General features: G+C 43.1%; 1 protein-coding gene across 2 annotated transcripts in view; it reads left to right on the forward strand.

The window, feature by feature from the left end:
* Positions 1-8,681: 8,681 nt before the first annotated feature.
* LOC114147987 (radixin) overlaps positions 8,682-17,704 on the forward strand; it is a 45,502-nt gene continuing 36,479 nt past the window's right edge. The window contains exon 1 of one of the 2 annotated variants that reach the window (XM_028022852.1): positions 8,682-8,984. The gene's annotated coding sequence lies outside the window, so the exon portion shown is untranslated. Of the gene's footprint in view, positions 8,985-9,065; positions 9,210-17,704 lie in introns of those variants that run through there. The other variant, XM_028022851.1, reaches the window with a different exon arrangement.

Below are 17,704 nucleotides of genomic sequence, written 5' to 3' on the forward strand. Positions count from 1 at the left end.
CCTACAGACCAGGGTTGGCTGGACTCAACATCGGATTCGGACAGCTCTACCGACGCTGACGACGACTCGGACACCTCTAACGAACCTCTGCTACGGAAAACGACTACGATAACAGGAAAATCCCTTTGCCTGAAAGGGCTGCTGACGCTTCTTGCTTTGCTATTTGCTGCTGCTGTTCTCGCTACGACCTTCTACTTCATCGGAGTTGGACCGTGGTACCTTACGCATACAAAGGTCACTTATGGACATTCCAAGTATGCCACCTTCAACTGCTGGAATACAAGCACCACGGCTATTTTTGTGCCATGGGACAACGAAACTTCTGCCCAGAATCGAACCGGATTATTCGCCAAAGATAACGGCAAAAAGTATGTGGAACGCCGAGCCTACAAATTGAACGACTCCTCCCTAGACGACCTCTTGAATCGGACCTGGGAGATCTACGCCTATGACTTCCTCGACACAGGAGCACTCTGCTGGATACGGGTTCTACAACGCAAGGAACGACGGACCGTCAGGTGCAACTGGATTCATCCGGATCGAGGATTTCCAGAATGGCATTGCAACATGGCTTGTCGATCACTACTAATGTTGCCGAACCAAGGGTACTGGGATACCGAAGTAGTATACCCGGCCCCGCACAGGTCCTCAGGCTGTCAAACCTGGCTCCCACGAGGGGAGTTTTGGGGTGACTATCACCTAAATTGCAGAGAGGATGCCAACATTACAGAACGACCGCAGGTTAACAGCACCTCCCGAAACGACTTTCTCGATTGGGCAACGAGGCCGCCCCCCAACGACAGTTTGACTAACATCACGGCCTTCCTGATTCGACAAGGTCCAACACGGTTTATGTACCAATCTGACCAGCAATATTGTTATAGGAACCACTTTAGGTGGTTAAGTGCCTGCCTCTGGAACAAGTTCGTCAAATGCAAGGGCCAAAACTACATTGTTACAGCTGTAGAAGAATACCGGTCAGATTTCTGGCACTCTGTACGATCAATACGGACAGAAATTGAAACCTGGCTAAATAACACATTCCCATGGACGTACATAGCCAAAGACCAAACGTTCTTCGAGGGAGACTTCCCCGAAGGAGCGGTTCGCTCTCTTGCTGGGTTAGAGGACTTTCACATTGCCAATTTACGTACACAACCCCTTCCAACTCCTGATGACCTTCTGAGCACTCCTAAAGGCGACTTTGCAAAGATTGACAAATGTGTTGCGCGCAGTATCTTTGACAGCCTTAATAACACTTGCTGGGTGAAAACCCACTCGTCACCACGATGTGACCTCGTACAAACTAGCAAGACCTTCTATTCCACCTGGAGGTATCACTGCCCTGATCCTGACGTCCTTCCGACCGCTAAATGGGCTTTACGGGCCTGGTATGAGGATTATACTCGGAATTGGGACTGGGAATGGTGGGGACTTCAGCAAAAAGAACTTCAAGCCTGGGTTATACCCTGTCTCCGTGAGTCTACCAATTATTGGATCAAATACCAGTACCTCGCCACAGTTTATTCTAAGGACCGCATGATTTGGCCTGGGGTTTTTTGGAGACCTGAAAACTACGTCAACCCCAGACCCTGGCGCATGACTTGTAAAAATAACACGCGACAAGTCCTTGAGTGTGTCATAAGTTTAGCTAGAAGACCCTGCCACGAGGTTCGAGGTTGGGAGAGCTACTGCAAACAACATTATGCCGATGAGTATGACACTCACTCTTCAGAAGTTACTTGGCGCAAAATCAATGGTACATGGCGGAGAGCTATTGTGAGCGGAAAGACCTGTACCGACGCAATCCTAGGTTACCACCTCCAGAAGCGCAAGAGTATTCTGGGTCTGCCAGTTCCCTTCATCCCAAACCCCCTTATAGCCATCGCCGAAGGACATGCTTTCCGAAAGAGTATATGTGATGGGAAAGTAGACCCCGGGTTTGACTGGATTGGACCTAATCTTTTGTATTCCAACCTCACCTGCACAATCTCTAAGGAGATTTGGCAGAAATGTGGCGAGGGAGCGGACCAACACGACTGTTTCTGGTATGAAACTATGGGAGCAACCATCGTGACCGCAATCACCGAGGTTGTCGAAGAGGCTGCTAGTGTGGTGGAAGAAGGCCTCCACATTGTTGAGCAATGGCTGCTAAGTGCGCTGAGTATGCTGTGGCCATACATCCTGGGTCTACTGGGAGTGGCCGTGGCTTTAATCGTCGGCAAAGTCGTCCTGGAGGTGTGGCTGAAAGCACTTTGTCGTTGCAAGAAGGGGGAGTACCAGCCCCTCCCCCCGAAGGAGGAGCCTGCTCCTGCATAAAAGACAGCTGCCGTGTGCCTGCGAGCCATTCAATCCTCGCTGCAGCTGCCGACAACATCGGAACCAAAAGAACCACCATCGGACATCATGGCATCTAACTCTTCAACCAACACATCGAACCCCAACTCACTTTTTGCTCCAATTCAAGTGAGTACCCTTGAGCACTTAGGGGTTACCCTGGCCTGGGTACTCTACTGCCACACTGGTTCCTGGCCCAGGGGACATCCTATGAGGATCTTCGTTGCGCTACAAGGATATGTCAAGCTTATCCTACGACCCATCATCCTCCAGAAGTGGGGGTTAGCTTCATCCCTCTTCGCTTGTTACCTGATGGGCCGTACCCGCATCAACTGGCGCAGGGGCGTTGTGGTCTGTCTATGGCTCGTCACCGATACCACAGCCCTCATAATGGAGTTGGTCCTTGGGGGTCGTCAAGCCACTCGAACCGCCCCACTTAAGATTCTCACAGCTATTCTAGAAGGACTCTTTGCAGTATCTATCCTCGTCTACTTAGCACGCCAAGCCTTGTCCATCAAAGGTCGGGGCAGGCGCATATGGCTACAAAAGTGGATAGTTCTGGCTCTTTGGGCAACGGTTTGGGGGATCTTGGTGGTCCTCTACTGGCTTCAGGAAACCTCTGACCTAGCCATCGTGGTATGGATGATGACCTACGCTGCAATATTCCATGATTCCGCTCATGTCTATGATTGGGGCGAACCAGCTCCAGATCACGACATTCCGGTTCCTGTGATTAATTCTCCCTGGCTGGCAGCCCAAGCAGGCACACGAGCTTAAACCAACTACACTCTCTGCTCTCGCTTTTGCATATTCGTTGTGTTATTGTTAATCCGAAACCCTAATCGTGAAGTTACCTAGGTTGCTGTTTCTTCTCAGGCACCAACCTGCTGTGTGGGATGTGGGATCGCCGCAGAGTCCTATGGATTCATATGGGTTGCATCGTCCTCCCGCTGGTGTCACCGTTGCGTGAGCAGCCGTATCACCGATGTAACGGCAATTCTCTGCGCCACAGGGCAAGGAGATTTGCCTTACATAGCGGCCTCCACATCTCGATCCCTGGAACGGGTGCACAAAATAGTGTGGACCTCTGCCTTTGGCCAAGAAGACGACGCCCTTACAACATCTCCAATACGCTCGGGACTCCTGCTGCCCGTCATTCAGAAGTTATGGGAACACCAGCTTACTCGACAATGCCTGCCAACTCTGCACCTTCTCGATGGACGAGTTGTGGCTGTAGGCGAGTATCTTCCACCAGCGTGTCCCGTGTCGCCGGATATGTTTATCGATGTCGGATGCCAAACCGGCAGTGCGACTAACAGAAAAGGTACCCAAACTGAGATTCTCAGTTCATCTCACCAAGCGTGCCAGACAGAAGACACCCTCTTCGTGTCATCCCCTTCACCAGATCCGCCTTCCACCGATATGGATTTTCAGGATCTACTGACTGAGTTGGAGGGATACTGTAACAACCCACCAACACTGCCAGACTCTGAGATGGATCTGTCTTCGCTTCTGCAGTCTTCCCTGGAGGGCATTAGCCCTCCCGGATCAGCAGGATCTCCACTTCCTCCACAGTTGGACGCCGAGTGCTGGATTTCTCCGCCGTCCAATCTGACGGAGTATGAGGTTGTGGATACCTGGACTCCATCATCATCTCCGGTTGCCTGCTACGAACAGGACATCTTGACTGCGGATTGCGGTGATGGCCTTGACCTCTTTTGACTTAGGACTTTGTGTTTTCTGCGATGCACCGTCCGATCTCAAGGAGGGGGTGTCAAGAAAACTGCTATGAGGTTGAGATCTATCCAGGTACACACAGAAAAAGGTGCATGAAGGCCTGAAGGAAATAAAGCAATCTTGTGTTTTGATTTATAATGATTGAGTGTTTTGATAATGATTAAGTTGAACATGGATGAATACAATAGGTAAAATGACTGTATGTAAGTAATTACTGAATGATTCTGAAGTATACGAATCATGATCTGTAATAACATGACGACAATGAAATGATTAAGGTTTGATGATTTATAATAAGTTAATGAGGTGATTAATGCTTATGATTAATGCTTAATGGAAATCAGCACATAAGTTTTTAATATTTGACTGTGTTTAAAAGTGAATCAGAGAAAAGCACATATCAGCACATAAGTTTTTAATATTTGACTGTGTTTAAAAGTGAATCAGAGAAAAGCACATAGTTTTTAATGTTAAAAGGAGAAGGGGAAAAAAGGAGAAGGGAAACTTGTGAGTTCCTGCTGTCGCAAGCAGTTCTGAACAGATGGCCAGACGCACAGGATGGGTGGGGTGGTATGGTTGGCTAAGAACAACACGCTGAGGAAAGGGCGGTACTTTCCATCCCAGCCGGCAGACAGGAGGGGCCGAAACCACGTAAACTAACACTCCCCATACACATATATGGCAAAGAACTGTATATAAGCAGACGGAAAAGGAGAAGTTCTTGTTCTTTGTCTGCGGCACCGAAGTAGAGCTAACAGAAGAAGCAGATCAAGGAAACAACAGTAGACCACACCCTGGAGCCACGGGAGAAAGCTGAAGCTTCTTGCCGCCAAAGGGAGACAAGTTCCAATCGTCCAACCCGGGTTCCTGATTCGATCGTCGGTCTTACCTCAACCCAAACATTGCAACAGACTTGGAGAAAGGACAAAGGTCCCGGAGGGATAAAAGAGTTGGGTTTTCAAAAGCAATTGAACCCTCTCTACTTTGCTTCCATTCTAAAGAGGATTTTTTCACACAAAGGATAAAGACTCAGACCAAGGTTTTTGGACGTTCCTGTTGCCAAAGATCCACCACCAACTGGGTATGAGTTGAACTCGCTTCCTAAAAAGCTATCTCAGAATCTGCGACATAGGTTAGGGAAAGAGACAGGAGGGTATGATTGTACATGTTGATCTTACTACACTGCTCTTGACTTATATATAATTGATTATTGATTTGTATGTCACATATCCCTGCTTAAGCTTGCTTAATAAATTCATACTCTAAAATTCTAATGAGGTTGGTGGACATTGGAATTAATTGAGTCATTTAATCATTTTTTAGTTCTTTTAATAAAGGTAAAACTAAGGTACATGGTTCTAGTAAAGAGGAGGCTTCATAATTTCCTTTGGCGAGAGTAAAATAATGACCCAGGGACTTACATCCAAGTCACTAAATTTAATCTAGACGGTTCCAAGAGCAAGTTATATTTTAGAAAGCGAGCTACCGTTAACAGGAGTGGTTATTGGAATTACGCAGCTGTGAGGGCTACTCAGCTGACTGTTTCTTAACTGAAAAGGGTCGTAACTTCTGGATTGGAGGTAGTTAGAGCTAGACGAATCGCTTTCGACACCAGTTTAAATAGATTATCTCTTATAGATCTCTTTTAGGGTAATACCCAGGTCTTAGAGATTTTCCGGACCTGTTAGACAGAGAACTGGTCAGTAGTCAGCCCCGGAGGGTTGTGATGAAGTGGGCGGGGCTAGCTATTGCAGGATAACGGACACTATTTAATGTGGATAAAACAAAGACGGAGGTTTACCCTGCGGCGTCTCCTACATCCCAGGTTGCCATGGAGACTAACAAACAGCTGCGATAAGGTGAATGGCCAGAAGATGTCAGTGTTGCACAGCAGAAAACATTATGGTTCATCTTTTTTTCTCATCTTTTATTTGTAAAAAAAAAAAAAAAAAAAAAAAGAGTTACGACTTTAGCTAAATATCTCAGATTCACATCATTTTTAATCACTGGGCATCTAAATTCTGACATATGTAGCTGTACATAAAAAGATAGATAGATAGATAGATAGAACAAGACATAGTTGTTCTCTTGTTCCAATTTTGCTTCTGTGACCTTTGAATGCTGTTTATGCAGGAACCAATATACTTGCAGACGCCTGAACTCGTCAAGGTGAACGACTGAACTCATAATCTTCAAACTAATCTTTTTTTTTTTTAAAAGTTGATGTAATAGTTGTCAAACAACCTAATCATATATAAACAGTGGAATTTGCACAAAAAACAACAAAATCTAATTTAAAAAATGAGTTTTTCCTTGAAACGAAATGGACGGCAGTCGCAGGTCGCAGTGCAGCGATGACTGTAATCCCATTTATTGCACGACATCACTTCCTAAAAACCGCCGACTGAAAAGCACACGGCAGAAAGCGAGCGGGCATGGCCTCAGCGGGACAGCAAGCATGCGCGGGAAGAATGTCAACAACCTGGACCTCCTTTCAGGGAGGACCTGGACCAGGCCGAGCTGTCGGAGGAAACGGAGGCCAACGCTTTCTGCTGCGTGAGGAGGCAGGCTTGTAGAGCTGTGGACGGATCAGAGTAGAAGGTGGCAAATACAAACACACACCAGGTTTTCTTCACAACCATAAACCAGTTTGTGTTGGTTTATCACCTAAAATGCCAAAATAAAAAAAAAATACCCTGCAGTTTGTGGTTTTCATGTGGATTGCAACATTTTGCTCTCCAGTTTCAGTTAGAGATTTACACAGATCAGAGATGCAAACAAATGTATCATGAGGTTTTTTTTCCCTTTCTACCGCAACCTGGTGTCTAAACTCAGCCAGCTGGATTTAGTTTCTTCTCACCACATGCTTGAGAGGTGCAGGATGATGCATTCCTTTGAGCAGATGTTTAAGAGAGAGAGAGAGAGAAAAAAAAGATTAGAAAACCTGTGGCCACATTTCAGAGACCCCTGGCTATCATCTGTGCGTTTGTGTTGGTTGTCATGGGTTCAGGTTGGGGCAGGCTGCATGCCAGCGACTCACAGCCCACAGATGATGCATCTCTCCTCCTCACAACCGCGGGCTCTGCTTCACAACACGGCTGTTTTCAAAAAGCCTTCGTTAACGCGGGCGGCCATATGAATGGAGAGCTCTTCCAGGAGATGATGTAGATGAGCCCCTGTGTTTATTATTGCTGTTGTGTGTTTATGAGACAAAATGTTGTAGTAATCACAGCAGCTCTGGAGGAAATTGGCGACTGGATTTGTCCAATATTTAGAATACAAAGTGATGGATCATATTTGCTAAACACATTTTTTTTTTTGCTGGGGGGTTGAGACGGTGTAATTCTTTGTGTTTATGCCTTTAAATTCACTTTATAACTGAATTGTCTTCCGAGAGATAAAACGTAATGGTTTGAAGGGAAAACATAGAAATGGTTTAGAACGATCCAGTCAAAGTTTGGGCCAGTCCTGGTGAAGTTTTCAGACTCAAAACATCCAGAATTAGCGGCGCACCAATTGCAGTTTTCTGGACGATCACCGATCTTCTAAAAGGTCTGACCTGACTCGATTCCGATTTTAGCTGCTACCAATTTCTTTTCTTTTTTTTCTGATAAGTTGCTCAATCTAGCAAGAAAGTTGCTGAATTGGCAACAGTGGGGTGACTATTGTTAACTGTAAATGTGCAGACATGAACTGGTGGGCCGGTCTGTCAGCCAAACCTCCCTGAAGGGAGAGCAGAAGAGGACTGTGGGTGACTTTTAAACATTTGTTGAGCTAGATAAGATCGGCTTCACATGTAAAAATCGTCCGATCTCCCAAAGTGAAGGTAATCGGCACCAATAAATCTGTGCACCTCTATCCAGAATACGTAAGAATCCCAGTCTCTGGATGTGGAAAGGTGATGGAGACGTACACCCGAACCAACTTGCAGCTGTAACCGCAGCGAAATTTGGTTCCACTAAGTACCACCTCAAAGGGCCTGAATACAAAAGCACTCCACACTTTTTAAGATTTTTTTTTCCTCCCCAAAGAAATCAGAATAATAATAAAGTACACTGAAGTGACATTACAAAATGTGAAGAATACTAAGCGTCAGCAAAGCACCGATGAACATAATGATCACGCTCAGATGGTTTGGAAAAGTCTTTCTCCATTTTTTTTAAAGGTGCATTTCAAAACTCTCCACTTTTTATGGGTTGCTCAGCTTTCACTTTGCAACACTTTTCCTGAATTTTGTTAACGTGTGGCTATATATGGTTTACATTAATATCACTTTGATTTTGATCACTTATTGCAAAGAGTTATCAGTTTAGAGCCCTACTAACTGCGTTTCTATAACCTGTAGTAGGCCTATGACCCATAGGATCATTATTTAAATTTAACATAACATATGCCTATGTGTAGTGAATCATTGCATGTTTCATAAAGCAGCAGGGTGAACCTCTCGAAATAAAACGTGATCCAGCACATTTACCAGAAGGGCCTGTAGGGCTGGAAGCCTCTCCTTATTGGGTGTGAGGAAGTTTGGGGTCCCTGGTCGGTTTGGACCCCGCAGCCAGCAGCTCTGCAGTTTGAGCCACCGGGTGAGGAGAGAGGAGGGGTGGAGAGGGGGTGAATCTGCAAGGCTCAGCTCACCACGCCTCGGCACGGTGAGTTCGTCAGCCATATTGACTACCTCCTCTGCTGTCGTGGGAAGCGGGCGAGAGGAACTCCGCTGGCCCGAAAAGCCTGCGTGCTATCACCGAGCCCTCCGAAGTGCGCTCCGCGTCCGGTAAGCAGCGCAGAGGGGGTCGGCCGGGAAGGTGAAACGCTCTATTTTTAAACCCCGCCGTGGATATATAAAGCAAGCGCTGCCAGCTGGAGGAGGTGACGGCACGGCGCATCCTCAGAGGAGCCGCCTGGCGTTAGAGGTGAGTTTTTATCGGCTTCACCTGCAGACCGCCTCACCTTTAAGCCGCTAATATGAGTGGGGATTTGTTCGCTCGTCTGAGCGTGGAGGTGTTTTAACTCGGAAGGGCCGGTAACAAGTTGTGTCGCAGCACGTAGCCGCCTGAGTGACGGACGGACGGACAGCCAAGCGTAGGGGCGGCGTGCTCGGACCGCGGTACCAAACCGGCTTTCTAACGGGAGGACGGGTGAGTCAGCCAACACCAGGCGGTGTCGCCTGTCTCTCCGGTGCTGTGTGTCGGTAAATGTTACGCAACAGCGTAGCCTTGGTAATAAGATGCTGGTTGCTTCTCGCTGAGTGACTGGGAAGAGAACTCGCTCAGCTTCATTCACATCAAACGAACAGGGTCACAACACCGGTTCCGGTTGGTCTGTGTTCACGGGTTCTGTAGTTCTCCAGACGAGCCTGAACGAGTTGAGCTTTGAAATGGGAAACTCTGCGGTTTGCTCTGTAGCTCGAGTGGAATTCGTGTTTGTAACTTTTGGAGAGACACAGTTGAGTTTATTTAATTTTTTAAAATGTGTTTGGGTCGCTTCACATTCCGCTGTTAGTCATTTCTCATACACCTTTTGTCGGTCAGCTCACAGCCGAAACTTTCAAACTTGTTAAGGCGGTGAGTCTCGCCTACACTGCGGGCCTTTTTTTTGATTAAGCCTAATTGTTTACTGTCCGTCATGGAAACCTTACCCAGAGTCTAGTTAAGCTTTCGGACGTAAACGTCAGTCTTGAATACCGCTCCAGCAGCGCACCCGCACATGTTGGCGGGCGCTGCGCTGCTAGCGCGCAGGAAATTAGCGGCCGCTGATTGGCCGCATTGGTGCGCTTGAAGTGTTTTATTGGTTAATGTCCGCGTAGCTTAAGTAATTTTCCCGCAGTCGATGCCGCCCCCCGCTGGGACCAAATTACAACTCATTTGAGAAAGAGGCTCGGAGCATGATGACATGAGATAGGCTACCTTTGACAGCTGGTTTTGGATTTCTCTCAGCTGGGCTTTGTGTGTGTGTGTGTGTGTGTGTGTGTGTGTGTGCCCTGTTGAATAATCATCCAGGTTAAGACCGAGGAAGTAGAATTTTACCTTTGCTTTGCTCATCCATTATTATAATCTTTTTCTCCTATGTACATTCTTATTTTGAACCCAAATCTCAAAGTGAAGATTTCCAAGGTTTTCTAAAACTCTTTTCTGTAACATTGTCCCATAATACATAATCTAGGGCTGCAACTAACGATTATTGTAGTTAACCATAACGCTTAATTGATTGATCTGAAAATATCCTTTAAAAAAAAAAAACAACATTAGAAATGCATTAAAATATGCAAATTAATAATTTTTTATATTAGAAAAACATTTTATTGCCTAAAGTTGCAATAACTGCATTTCTTTAGTGAACACTGGATCATTTGTAGTAAAGGATGCATTTGCAGCTAAAACAGTTAGGCTTTTGGAAGTCAACAGTTAGCATCAACATTTTAAAAAATTTGGTCCTTTCTGTTTGCTTCACTTTGCATCAGTACAGCGTATCGCTGAACTGTTGACTTTTTTTTTAATTAGCTGGATAGCAAAATGAGCTTGATTTATATTTTTAGTTTTAAACAATACTTTGAACCGGATGAAGCTAAAAGTGATGACTTTTGGGTATAACATATTTACAAAGTTGTTTTTTTTCTTTCTTTTTAATCGTAAATGCAAAATGTGTCTATTTATTTGTGCAGTTTTGGCTTAATTACTGTTCCGAGTATATTGTTCTTTCAGAAAATGGCCTTTTTTTTGAGTCTGTATGCTCCCATTAACGATTAATCGACTGACTAAATTAGTTGACACATATTTCAATAATTGATTCATCACGATTAATCGGATGAATCGTTTCAGCCCTAACACATTCCTCCTTCTTGAAGCATTTTAAAAAGGCCTCTATGTTCAGAAACATGATCAGTGGTAATGGACAAATGACATCAATAAAAAGAAAAATCTATCAAACCCACATTAGCTTTCTGAAACCATAACATTATGACCACTTGTCTCATTGACCCGTCGAGGCCCAGACTCCGAGACTCTTGAAAGTGGGCCACGGTTTCCGTTCCCGGTGTGTTTGCGGCACATCTTTTAAGTTTAGTAAGTAGCGAGGCGGGGAGTGGATGGATCAGACTTGCTTGTATAAGCTATAATGAGCCTGGTTGGGTCACATCCTTTACAACAAAGACCGTTGCAGGATCCGGAAGGAAATGATATGCGTCTCAGATTCAGTATGAGAAGCTGACTGATTTTAGCCTTCACACACCAGCTGCTCTGTCTGAATCTGATCTCAAAGTCGGTTTTACTCCCAAGTGTGTGAGGTTTTCGTCTCTGATCTTATTATTGTTCTCGTGTTTCTTCATAAGTTGATCCTTCTGATAACTAAAGTGCAATGCCTGAACACGGCGGGATAATTCTCCTCCTACGAAGCATTCCACATCTAATGACTCGTATTATAGTTTTGAATGAGCTTCTAATTAGTTTCTGGTTGATTTTTCTTGCTCCGTTTTAATTTTTATTTTTGTGATTTAAAATGTGTGAAGGTGACTCAGAGAGTTATTGAGTGCCATGGAAACATAAAGGATAACAGTGTGACATTTCGCCTGCGCTTTGTGAGGTCCCGCCCTGTAGAGTCCATTTACACTGCAAGGAATCGGTGGGATCTTCAGCGCCACAACTAAAGATGCCAAGCATAGCAGTAAGGAAAGCGTCCTGCTGCTTCAGCAGCTGTTGGATGTTGACTGTGCGAAGGTGCTGCCAGATGTACTTCAGAGCCCCTAAATACACGAGAAACATTCATGTTTGACAGATTTCTTTTTATTTTAACATTATTTTTAAGTTTTATTGGTTTGGTTGTTTTGTGAGCAGACGGCCTGGTTCACCTTTCTGTCTGTTCCTGATTGTTAATACCGTGATTTAATGCTATTTACACACATTTTAAAAGTAATGTGTCTGTATACTTACAAGATAATCAAATAGCTTTTACTTAAAACAGAAATCAACAACTGACGGAGTCACAATAATGTTTTGATATTTTTATTTCCGCAGAGCTGAGCAAAAGTGCTGCACAGCAGGGGTGGACATGTATCGTATGGTTTATTATCCATCATGATGCATTTATCGTAAGAGTTTTGATTGATCGTTGTCACGATAAATTCCAATTCACGCCAATCGATTTCCCCCTCAAACTGTTCGTATCGTCAACGTTGTTTAATTGTTTTCTCCACTGTTGGTTCAACAAGAGTGTCGTATAATCAAATGCAGCCACTGGTTGCGGTTTAGTGATAACGGCAAATTATAGCCACGACTCGGCTATAACTTGTCGTGGCGTCGCAGCTATTCAGTTGCCTAAAAACGAGATAATAATTCTTATCATCACTTTTGTTGTCACAATGCTACCACAAAATATTGATTAAAATAGCTGCTATGAGCAGATCAGGTAGGAGTTTGGGACTCGGAAATGATGACAAAAGTAGTTGCATCCTTTTATGACTGGCAATAATTCATTAGTGCATGATGTGCCTGTTTTCACTATTATATCTCATTGTTCATCTACTGACAGATGATCAAACCAGCCTAATTAAATCATACAAATAATTTAGATTTGCATGATTTATTGTTTTTGTCTGTTCCCCCTTTCTTTTGAACCTAAACTGGATGACATAAGTGTTCAGTTTGGTGCTTTGCTCTAAACTAGCCCTTTATTTGAAGGACAGTTTTGTTGAGAGGCTTCAGTGCCCATTTTGTTTGTCGTTTCTGTTGTTTTCTTTATTTATTTTAGATATTTAAAATGCCTCCCAGTTCCAGGGCTAAATGTTTGTTAAAGCTTATAGAGTGTCAATAAACTTTTTGCATTACCATTATATTGCTTAAAAATGGTCTCAAAACAACAGTGTTATAGTTTATTGCAATTTATCGTCAAGAAAAAATTGTTATTGTGACAAGTCTATGTGCATCTCTGGGATTTAAGAACTCAAATACAAAATCAACATCATATTAAATAAAACTTACAAAAAAAAAAAGATGTAAAATTTTATGATTTCATAAAAAGAATGGTGGACACATTTGTCAACAAATGATGCGACACATCAAATGATCTAGGAATAATAATAAAAATCAGCTACAGTAATATGACGCATTATTTTAGCATCACTACTAAGCAACTTCTTCCAAAAAGAACGCTAAACGTTTAACACTTGGCGTTGCAAAGGAATATGCAAACTAGTCGGTTAAAATGATTCTTCATATCCAGTGTGTGTTGAATGAGTACATTCATACTTTGTCACAAATGCACCAATAAAGAATGAGCCACCATTCCCACACTACTACCGCCACACAGCAGAAATATGAACTCTGCACACGGCGGACGGCGGAAAAACCAGCAGGAAGCTCCTTCTTGCATTAGTTTGGTGTGGGTTGCTTTAGAGAGCCGTGCTCTACTCTTCTTTTCTCGATAAAACACCCTGCATCTTCTCTTCTAAACGGCATGTCGTCGTCACTCGATCGCATTCTTGGCGTTGCAGAATCTACACTCGAGCGACGTTTATAGTTTGACAACCTCAGTGACACCGGGATTAGAGTTTTGCATTAATCATATCACATGAGGACATTCAGGTCGCAATTTCTTAAAACTTGAGATGGTTGTGTGAGAGAAGAGAGGTTGCAGAGGAGAGGAGCCTGCATGAAGTTTAAAATTCAGTGTTCGCCTTTAGAAAACAGGATGAAAGGGTGTAGTGTGCTCAGGGCGCAGAGTTTTTTTCTACATGAATGGTAACCTGGAAGCTCGATCTACTGGGAATAACCTTCTGGCTTCACTGAATGAACACACACACACACACACCCTGAAGGCTTGTATATCCAGGTTTGTGAGAAGGTGCACTAACATGACGACCAAGTCTGCGCTCTCTACCTTTTTTCGTTAGTGACCTAATGTGTGTGGTTGTCGATGGATGTTTATATATTTTTTCTGCAAATTGGACTAATTCTGATAGTTATCCTAAAAATGCATAAAAGCTAAATATTATAGCTAATCTTGTAATTTATTTATTTAATTTTCTAGATTTTTCTTCTTCTCCTTCTCGGCTCACCAAATCTACTCTGTGTCTTGGTTTGCATTAGAATAAGTTGGAGTTATTTCACCTTTCTGTTCCCTCACGCATCTCCTGGCTGCAGGTAAATGGGTCAAGTAAAGCTTTGAATACTTATAGCCTCCCCCACATGGTCTCTTTTGTTTGGGTAATCCATTCATTCCTCTTCTTTTCTTTCTCTCTTTGGTAACTGACGAGATGAAATAAGTAGGAAAAGTAGCATTTTGGTTATGCACTCGTTACGTACCGGCCATTTTCAAGACGTGTACTTTAGATTTAAGCAATTTCTTAAAGGACTTGGGGAAAAATTTCACTGCCTCGACATACAGTTGCTTTGTGTAGCTAAATGGAGATGGTCAAATTGTTTGGTGCATTTTTATTTCCAGACATGAGTCAGATTGTCCAGCTTTTAGGACTTAATAAAACATCTAATTTGAATGATACAAAATTGTAAACGTTTTAAAAGATGACCTGCTTTACGGTACAAGGTGGAGACACACCGATAAAGGATTTGAGATCACTTGCCTTCTTGTCGTTGATGGTAATAAGTTGTTTATGTTTGGAGAATAATGTTTTAAACAATTTTTTGGGGGGTAAAAAAAATCCCTCCATTTATTTCAAATAATCTCATTTGGAAACCATGTCTTTACAATACATATTCATCGTGTGCATTCCCCAGGGCGTGCATACCTTTCCTCCCCTTTCCACAAGGAAACTTCATTTCTAGAGGCATCATGTTCAAGGACAGACAAAGACTGAAAGTTTCTAAAGGCAACAATGTTATCTGCTGAGATCAGCAGAGTGTCGAGTTGCTCTTGGCCTGAATGACTTCAGGAAGACACGTATTTGCAATACTTTTATGACTATTGATTAAATTTAGTTCTGTTTTTTTTGTTGTTTTTTTTTAAGACAATTTTTTTTTTTTTTTTAAAAGTTGTGCACAATGTCTCCAATTCCATTAGCTCGAGCAGCTCAGGTGCCAGAAGTGTAGTTGAAGTCCATTCAGCTGGCAAAATATGCCACGACTATGCAAAGTGTAAATGCATTACACTTGAAATATTAAAGCCTACCAGATGTTGCACCAGACAGTCCCTTGTGCTGTTGCACACATGGCTTAAAATAACCCCCCCTGCCTATTTGTGGTTCAGTATTTGCAGATTTTTCTGACTCCAAGTTTTTTTTTCTTTTTGGAAAATCCACCCATTCAAAGATATTTTTTTTCTGTAGAACGTAACCAATATTCAAAAGAAAACGAAGCTTGGGAAGCTGAAATGACTGGACACAATACTGCTGAGTGCTCTTGTCTGGCATTTACAAAGTATCCCATCCAGGAGCGCCATTGGTTTTCCTTGGCACTGATTGGCTGACAGATGTTAGCTTCTGCAATAGAGCTAAGATGGTTTCCTCTCTGCTTACTAAGGTACATTTGATGTTTGAACTATTAAAAAAGGCAGCTATAAGCGTCTGAGAGGGGGTCTCAAGTCTTTGTGGATTTCAGCTATTGACGGACGACTGTGGGGTCCACTGTGTTGTGATTACAGTTTAAAGTTTGATACATAAGGCAGCTCCTATGGACTCCATTGCCAGTTTGACGAAACATCCTCAAAATGGACACATCTCGAAGGCCAGAACGTTCAATTTCACACCTGAACGAATTGACCAAAACTTGAAAAACAAAAATGGTGAAGGAATCAGATGACCGGCATCCACTGAAGCCTTGCTGTCTCTGTATCAGCCTGACATGCTGTCATAGAAAATATATTTTCTAATAGCTTCTTGCACATCCCTGCTTCCTCTGACTTCATTTTAAACTTCTCTCTGATTCTAAACACAAGCTTCCTTTGAAGCTCTTTGATACTATCATCAGTGACTTCCTCTCCGAAGAGTGTTGTCGGCGTAACCTGGAAGCTCTCGTGAATGCAATCAGAAAATCATCCATGAAGTCTTGGTGAATCTATTGCAAGCGCATTTATGCCAAATTCATCAAAAATGTTTGTTTCTTTCGGGTTCTGACCAGAAGAATGTTCTAGTTGAAGCCCATCAAGGCTGCATTGTCCCAAACGATGAAAAGATGGCATTAATGGAAACGCCTTAATGGTAGAGATAAATAATAGTTGGTTGAACAGTGGATGGAAGAAACTGAAGAGAAACTGCAAAGGCAACACATTTACACGAGACGATGTACAAAAACCCAACACATTACAGCTGTGCTCTAAAGCTCATTGTTTCCACTAGCTTACACTGCAGATTGTCCATTAGCTCATGACAGAATAATTGATGGGTTTCCATATTAGCGGAAGAGCACACGGTAGTTCAGGTGAACAAGTTCTACTCTATATATCAGATACGGACAGCACATTTATTTAAATATTCTTTCTCCTTTTTGGCTAGCAATATCTGCAGCAGCTAAAATGATTAGTTTAAGGCTTTGGTGTGGAACATCTGGAATATTCTTCTGCAGCACCATAGGAACTATGACTGTCTCTGCAGTCAGTTTGACTGCTGCTTAACAAGTTTAGCTTATGGTCTCAGTCGTAAATGACTCAGTCGTAAATGACTGAGACCAGGCCAGGCCCAGTCCCACAAGGGCCTGGGGGGTTTGGATGTCCGTTTGGCAGAAGTCATCAAACATGATGTAGAGAACTTATTCACCAAGGTTTATGATGATAAAAGTTTGTTAGCTTAAAGAATATTTAGTGCTTTTCAAATATGTGCAAAACCTGGAGCAGAATCAGGAAAACATTCAGGACGGCTAAGGGAAATGCGAAGCCTGTGACCCACATTGAAACCAGTGGATTGTCTGATAGGGTTAGCATCGAGCTAAAGGTTTGTTTGTTTGTTTGGCAGGTATGGTATAAATCTTTAAAATGCAAATATTGTTGTATTAAAGCAATAAATGGGCGTGAAATGATTAATCGGATTAATCGTGATGAATCGGCTATTGGAATAACCGCCAACTAATTTAGTAATTGATTAATCGTTAATTGGAATGCATACCCTGAGCCGCAATTAGGCCAAAACTGTACAAAAACATTTACATTTTGCATTTAAGTTGAAATAAAATAATGAAAATATCTATCCACGTCTCAAGTGGTGACTTTTTCACATAGTTCAAATTACTGTATAAATACATAAATAAAATAAAGAATCTCCTGTTAAAAACCTTTTTTCTAACCAATAGTCCAGGAGAGAGGACTGAACATTTCATATGTTATTAGAATGATTTTTTTCACTACAGAGCCATCCTTTGCTACAAACGTTCAAGCCACAGGAATGCTAAGCTATTGCATTTTAGGCAGTAAAATATTACTTTTCTAATTTAAAAAGGACATTTTGTCTTTTTTTTTTATCCCTCCAGGGGGTCTTTTGTGGGCTCTAGTGTCCCTTATATGACAGTGGGCTGACAGGAAACGGGGAAGGAGAGGGGGGAAGACATGCAGCAAATATCGTCGGGTCCGTCAGTCGAACTCGCGACGGCCGCGTCGAGGCCTCCAAATATGGGTCGCGCTAACCACTACGCCACCACCGCACGCCCCGACATTTTGTCTTTTTATGTAACTCTAACATTGTATGAAAAGGTTTAAA

The sequence above is a fragment of the Xiphophorus couchianus genome, chromosome 7, assembly GCF_001444195.1.
Source record: "Xiphophorus couchianus chromosome 7, X_couchianus-1.0, whole genome shotgun sequence".
NCBI classification, from domain to species: Eukaryota; Metazoa; Chordata; class Actinopteri; order Cyprinodontiformes; family Poeciliidae; genus Xiphophorus; species Xiphophorus couchianus.